The sequence below is a fragment of the Trachypithecus francoisi genome, unplaced genomic scaffold (assembly GCF_009764315.1).
Source record: "Trachypithecus francoisi isolate TF-2019V2 unplaced genomic scaffold, Tfra_2.0 Lachesis_group9, whole genome shotgun sequence".
Classification (NCBI taxonomy): domain Eukaryota; kingdom Metazoa; phylum Chordata; class Mammalia; order Primates; family Cercopithecidae; genus Trachypithecus; species Trachypithecus francoisi.
The window spans coordinates 18,666,536-18,674,224 of record NW_022681474.1 but is presented as its reverse complement, the minus strand read 5'-3'; the positions used below and the strand labels follow the sequence as shown (position 1 = coordinate 18,674,224).

Genomic DNA, 7,689 nt, shown 5'->3' with positions numbered 1-7,689 from the left:
ATTATTACATGCTCACCATAATGTAGAATCAGCGGGAGACCTGAGCTCGTTTTCCTGCAACTAGACAGTCCCACGTGGGGGTGATGGGAGACAGTGACAGGTCATCAGGCATTAGACTCTTATGAGGAGCGCGCAACCTCAATCCCTCACATGCACAGCTCACAATAGGTTCACGCACCTGTAAGAATCTAATGCTGCTGCTGTTCTATCAGGAAGCGGAGCTCAGGAGGTAATGCGAGCAATGGGGAATGGCTGTAAACACAGATGAAGCTTCTCTCACTCACCAGCCACTCACCTCCTGCTATGTGGCCTGGTTCCTAACAGGAACTGGTACTGATCAGTGGTCTCGGGGGTTGGGGACCCCTGCTCTAAGGCAGTGGTTCTCAACCAGGGGTTAATTTGTGCCTCCCCTCCCCCGCCCCGGGAACAGTTGACAATTCTAGAGACATTTTTGGTGTCTTAACTTGGTTGGAGGGTGCTACTAGCATCTAGTGGTAAAAGATCAAAAATGCTGCTAAACATCCTACAATGCACAGGATAGCACCCCATAACAAACACCCGGCCCAAAATGTCAGAAGCACTGAGGCTGAGGAGCCCTAGGCTAGGGTGATCCAAAGATATCAGAGTGAGAGAATGGCGCTTCAACATGGTCCATTTCACTGCCCTAATTTTTCTATGTGTGGACAACTGATTTCATTATTTGCAGTGAGTTGGATTTAAATTATTTTAAAATGAATGAAGCTATTTTCAGCTTGTTCATTTCTGTTGGATTGGTAGCTATTTCACTGCTATGCTATAGATGCAAAGTGTTTTCTAATGTATCTTCCTTCATTATTCTTTGACCCTCATGACTTTGAAGTAACTACTACCTTAAAAACAGCACTTTGGGTTGGCGTGGTGGCTCAGGCCTGTAATCTCAGCACTTTGGAAGGGCAAGGCAGGAGGATCGCTTGAGCCCAGGAGTTCGAGAGTATACAAAAAATTAGTGGTGAATGACGGCCCATGCCTGTAGTCCCAGCTACTAGGGAGGCCGGGGCAGGATGATTGATTGACCCCGGGGATCCAGGCTGGAGTGAGCCATGGTTGCACCACTGCACTCCAGTTTGGGTGACAGAGCAAGACTCTGTCTCAAAAAAACAAAAACAAAAATGAAAACTCAGTACTCCACCTTGTGATGGAGGCAACATCTTCACTCTTTGCATTGTTTTTAAACCAGAGGTAGAGCGATTTTGAGAGAGAGAGACAGAGAGAGAGAGAGAGAGAGAGAGAGAGAGAACTTTATTTGCAAACCCCTCCTTGAGTTTGTGTCGAATCCCACAAAAATCAGCGAAGGTATGATGGCTTCTGACAGGAGACAACTTCTCAGAATGTGGTATCACGCTGTCCAATCTTTAAGTGAAGATACTTCTTCATTCTCTGTAGGTTTCTTTTCAAAACACCACAATGAAATTCCTTTCTCCCTCCAAGATGGAATCTAAGATCTAGCAGGGTATCAGTGGCTCATATATTCATCAGCCTCTTTTATTTTTTTGAAGATAAGGTTTCTTCTGTGTCGAGTATGAAAAGGCATTTTAATGCTATCTCTCTGACTTATTCTCCTGTGCACTTCCCCTTCCATGCTCACATTATTCTCAGTGATATCCACTCTTATTTCTTTTTAAATAGTGTGGCTTTTGATCAGGGTTGACTCTGGTGGAAATGATCAGGGAGGATTTCATAGAAATATTGCTTCTAGCGAAGGCTTTAATTCCCCTTCTAACAGACTGAACGAGAACAGTGTTTGTCCTTTTTCAGTTCCACGGCCCAGAGAATATTTACTGCTCTTCTTTATCAAAATCTCCTGTGCTGGAGGTTCTTGAAAGATGAATCTGAAGTAAAGTATTTTTTTCCTATTCCAGCTATTGATAGGCCACTCGGTGTGAAAGGATATTGATTATGATCTTGGATAGAGAATAGAGCAGAACAGGAGTGATTCTCTGCTACGTTGCTCGTTTTTATTTTATTTTATTTTTTCCTGACAATTTGCTGCCTCCACAAAGCAGTCACTTGGCAGCATCTCACTTGGGGCCCCAGTGTCCTCATTTACTAGAAGTAATGCAAGCTGCCCCTTCGGTCCCCCACCTCTATGCAAGGTACCTGATGCTCCACAGATAATGGCGCATAATAAATACAGGATTCTCGGGAATTTCAACTACCCAACACAGTTTTACCAAGCACTCATTAATAACCAGATTAATGAGGCTTGAACACAATTGTTCACATGTTTAGAGTCTGCTCCAGGTCTGCATTTGTGAATACTGTTGTCATAATTAAGTTCAAAAGGCCAGACCATGAACCCATATTTTAAGGATCAAAGGTTGAGATGAGGCACATTGCAGTTAAGTGGAAAACTTCTTACTTTTAGGTAACCCCCTAAACTAGAACCGAGCTGAGGGAACCACATCCTGGCTGGGATTGTCACGTTTTGCTGTTCTATGAAACTACGGTAAAGTTCATGGTAAAGTTTATCTCTTTCTGCATTTCCCTCCTACCCACCTCTCTGCAAAAGGATTTGTTGTAAGCTGACAGGCACTCTCTCTATATACACAATCTCCCCCGTTTGATCTTTCTCTAGCAATGTTTCATCTTTGTTCTTCTCATACTTATTGGACACTAATTAAATACTAGGCTTAAACATTCAGACATTTCCAGGATGTAGGTACCAGTATTAGCTCTCATATCACAGGTAAGAGGCTGTGATTTGGATACTTAGCACCTTGCCCAGAGTCACCCAGTGAACAAGTGGTGCCACTAGACCTTGAGCCCTTAAAGTTTTGAGGTAAGAGCCAGGACTTGCCTCAGGAAGTGGGACTTGACTCTGAAGACAGGGTTCTGACACTGGGCCAAATTGAGGAGTTGAGTTAAAAAAGGGACAGGTAGGGCATGGTGGCTCACGCCTATAATCCCAGCACTTTGGGAGGCTCAGGTGGGCAGATTACTTGATGCCAGGAGTTTGAGACCAGCCTGGTCAACATGGTGAAACCCCATATCTACTAAAAATACAACATTAGTCAGTCATGGTGGTGTGTGCCTGTAATCCCAGATTCTTGGGGGGCGGAAGCACAAGAATTGGTTGAATCCAGGAGGCGGAGGGCGGAGGTTGTAGGGAGCCAAGATCACATCATTGCACTCCAGCCTGGGCAACAGAGCAAGACTCAGGGACAGAGCAGAGGCACTTTTCATAAGGCACACCCACCAGTGTGCCATGGGAGTTTACATTGCCATGGCAGCAACCAGAAGTGACTGCCCCTTTTCATGGCAATGACATAATGACCAAAATGTTACCACCCCTTTTCTAGAAATTTCTGCATAATTGCTCCTTAATTTGCATATAATTGAAAAGTAAGTATAAATAGGACTGCAGAAGTGCCTCTGAGCTGCTACTCTGGTCACGCCACCTATGAGGTAGCGCTGCTCTGCAGGGAGCAGTGCCTCTGCTGCTCTTGTGCACTGCTGCTCCAATTAAGGTTGTTAAGACCCCTGTAATCTCAGCACTTTGGGAGGCTGAGGCAGGCAGATCATGAGGTCAGGAATTCAAGACCAGCCTGACCAACATGGTGAAACCCTCTCTGTACTAAAAATACAAAAATTAGCTAGGTGTGGTGGCACATGCCTGTAATCCCAGCTACTCAGGAGTCTGAGGCAGGAGAATCGCTTGAACCTGGGAGGTGGAGGTTGCAGTCAGCTGAGATAGCACCATTGCACTCCAGCCCGGGTGACAAAAAGAGACTCCATCTCAAGAAAAAAAAAAAAAGTTGCTAAGACCACTGGTTCACCTTGAATTCTTTCCTGAGTGAAGCTAAAAACCCTTCCAGGCTAAGCTCCAGTTTTGGAGCTCACCTCTCCTGCATCAGTTTAGCTTCAGAGTCAGTTATGTCTACTGTATCTGACAGACTGCTGTGTTCTTCCACCACCAGAGAAATGAATTAGTGTTCGATGCACGTTTGTTTCTCTGAACGATCTTTGTCCTTATGGCCGTGGAAACCTAGAGATAGTATGAGCCACCTGTTTACCCTTGTGGATGGCCAAAGATCACCCTTCCAGCTATAGTGAAAGGACAGTTCTTTATGTTCTTGGTAAAAAGAACGGAATCCTAACCTCCTTATTCAGAGGCCCACAACTATAGTAAAGAGTTGTGAAAGTGGAATCGAAATAAAAATTTTGGGAGAATGGTAAGTTCTTTAAAAAAAAACACGAAGTGTAGGCCAGGCTTATGCCTATAATCTCAGCACTCTGGGAGGCTGAGGTGGGAGGATCACTTGAGCCAGGAGTTCAAGACCAGCCTGGGCAAAAAAATGAGACCCCATGTTTACAAAAAGGAAAACAATGAGCTGGGCATGGTGGTGCACACCTGTAGTCCCAGCTTCTTAGGAGATGGAGGCAGGAGGATCGCTTGAGCCCAGGAGATAAAGGCTGCAGTGAGCTATGTGTGATCATGCCAGCCACTGCACTCCAGCCTAGGCAACAGAGTCATACCCTATCTGAAAAATAACAACAACAACAAAGTGTATGATACATTAGGGATAATTCTGTCTATTTACAAACTCATACTTAACATGATATAATGGAGAAACACATTACAATCTCAACGAGAAGTATAAGGTAACTTTCTTTTCCACTTCCTTAGATCACTTACCAGTGGTTTTGACATTTTAGTTTTAGAGAATTTTACTGGGCCCTGGCTTAATGTCTGTTACTTCTCACACATGTCTGTTTCCTCATGGTGCTTGAGTGAAGTGTTTTGTTTTGTTTTTTTTTCTTCTCCGGTCCCTGGATAGACCTTCATTTTGTTTAGACAAAATTGAAGGCTCCTATTGCTAAAAATAAGAGAGATGAATTGATAGTTAAATGTATTAAATAAAAACATTATACTTGGCTGAATATGAGACTAGCAAGACATAAAAAATACCATTATAATATATTCCACTTCTCTTAATTTGACACTAAACGGCTTGCTTTCCTTTATACATAGTCAACATCAGCTCACCAGAAGGTTTGGTAGTTAAGAAACAAGCTGTTAAATATTAAAGCTGTATCTATGCAATTGAATGTTTTTGGTATGGCTGTGTTCTAAATATATCCTATTAAGATACTGTTCTACAGAGATATTTAATTACTGACATCTAATCATGCTACTGCTGTTTCTTTAACCAAGCGAAAATATGAAGTGCTAGAAAAAAAACAGTTTCATTTTAAATAGCAACATTTTATTAATCTCAGCCATAAAAGCAAACTCAGATTTCCAAATGAAATCATGCCATTTTTAAAGACAGCATTTTTCAGTTTGGTAATCCTTGTGTAATGCAGAGATATATGGCTATACTTAAGGCGTTAAAACATTCTCACAAATAATGCACACAATAAAAGTTAATTATGCTCATTTATTACATCAAAATAAAATCTAAACTATGAAATTCACAAGGAGAATTTCACAGTCAACTGTGGAACATTATTTTAGATGTTTATGACCCTAACATTTTTAATACTGTAGACAATTTAGGAAGACATTAAGACCATAATCAGATAATAATAATATCTTTCACTTCTGGAGTGCTTTCAGAAATTCACGAACATTACCTCATTTTATCAGAACAGCAGTTCTATGAATTAGGTGGGGAAACTATTGTTATAATCATTTTGACATATGGCGAAATTGAGGCCATGGAAATGTGTGTGTCTTCTTTCAGTTCACAAAGTAAGTGGCAAAAGTGGAATTGTAATCCAAGACTCTTAATTTCCATTTTTCAAAATTAGAAACTAGGTTAAATATTAGTAGTTTTTAATAGTGGTTTCTGGTGTTCAATCTTATTTTTTTTTTGAAATTAAGGAGGTGCTATTTAAAGTGATGTGGCAAAAGTGACTTGATCAATAAATATTTTCCCTCAGTCCAACATACTAAAAGTTCTAACTTCGTACAAAGACCACAAAATTACTACAAAGCCATTTTGGTTAGAAGGTAGTACTGGGGGGGAAGAAGCCTATTTATTGATTTTTCTCCTCATTCTCACTAAAAATATTTACTCTTAAAAACACGTTAATTTTTCCCTCTGTTTTTTTATTTTGGATATAGAATCTTGCTGTGTCACCTAGACTAGAGTGAAGAGGCACGATCGTGGCTCATCATAATCTTGACCTCCCAGGCTCAAGTGATCCTCCCACCTCAGCCTCCTGAGTAGCTGAGACTACAATCACGTGCCACCATGCCTGGCTGACTTTTGTATCTTTTTGTAGAGATGGGTTCTCACTATGTTGCCCAGGTTGGTCTTGACCTCCTGGGCTTAGTGATCCTCCTGCCTTGGCCTCCCAAAGTGCTGGGATTACAAGCAATGGCACTGCACTTGGCCAAACAAGTTGATTTCTATCAAAAAAAAGAAAGTGACTCTTTTTAGTGTCTGTGAACACATTCAGAAGAGGCAAGTAGGAAGGAAATGATGCACCTTGAATGCTGACAGGAAAGTTGCCCCTGACATGATGATTTTGTCCATGTTCACAATGAAGGAGTTAGGAAATTTAAAGTTTGATCTTTGAATAAGAAATGGGATATACCACTCTCTCATCCCAGCTATCAAGATATTCAAAATAAATAAACTGACCAGCTTTATAATTTCATGACTGTGGATTAAAATGTCAGCCCACTAATCTACTGGGTAAGAGATAGCCCAGCCAAAGAGATGGACAATCCATCAATATCCATGATAGTGAAATACATGAATTCAGCTTTCTGATTTTTGGGGTTTTTTTGTTTTTGTTTTTGTCACACCAAGCACGTGAACCCATGAATTCAGCTTTCAGAATGTTTAATCTAATCTGCTTTAAACAAAATTCTGACATTTTTTTGAGACAGAGTCTCGCCTTGTCACCCAGGTCCCGTGGTGCGATCTTGACTCACTGCAACCTCCGCCTCCCAGGTTCAAGTGATTCTCCCGCCTCTACCTTCTGAGTAGCTGGGATTACAGGCGTGTGCCACCATGCCTGGCTAATTTTCGTATTTTTAATAGAGACGGAATTTCGTCATGTTGGCCAGGCTGGTCTCAAACTCTTGACCTCCAGTGATCCACCCACCTCACCCTCCTAAAGTCCTGTAATTACAGGTGTGAGCCACTGCACCTACCCAAAATTCTGATTTAATGATCCTTTTGTAATTCATGAGCATGACCATTGGGTGTTTACATGCTTGTGTGAGATATGCCACCCTCTGAACCTTGTTACGACATTGGCATGTTACCCGTCTAACCCGAAAAATAATTCTTATTTAACCTTTCTAATTATCTAGACCAGTCATCAACCAACGTCTTATGTAAAGTTCCAGACAGTAAACATTTCAGGCTTGCAGGGTGTACAGTCTCCAGTGAAACTACACAACTCTGCCATTATAGTGCAAAAGCAGCCACAGCCAGTATGCTACAAATGGGCCCCACTGTGTTTCGGTAAAACTGTTTTGTTTTTTTTTTGAGATGGAGTTTCACTGTTGTCGCCCAGGCTGGAGTACAATGGTGCAATCTCGGCTCACTGCAGCCTCTGCCTCCCGCCTCCTGGGTTCAAGTGATTCTCCTGCCTCAGCCTCCTAAGTAGCTGGGATTACAGGCGTGCGTCACCACACTCAGCTAATTTTTGTATTACTAGTAGAGGCAGGGTTTCACCGTGTGGGCC

General features: G+C 42.0%; 1 non-coding gene across 1 annotated transcript; it reads left to right on the top strand.

Moving 5' to 3' along the window:
- The first annotated feature begins 7,169 nt into the window (after positions 1 to 7,169).
- LOC117082921 lies at positions 7,170 to 7,274 on the top strand. The gene has a single exon (XR_004436843.1). It is a non-coding gene; the product is annotated as a small nucleolar RNA U13 (small nucleolar RNA).
- Positions 7,275 to 7,689: the final 415 nt, after the last annotated feature.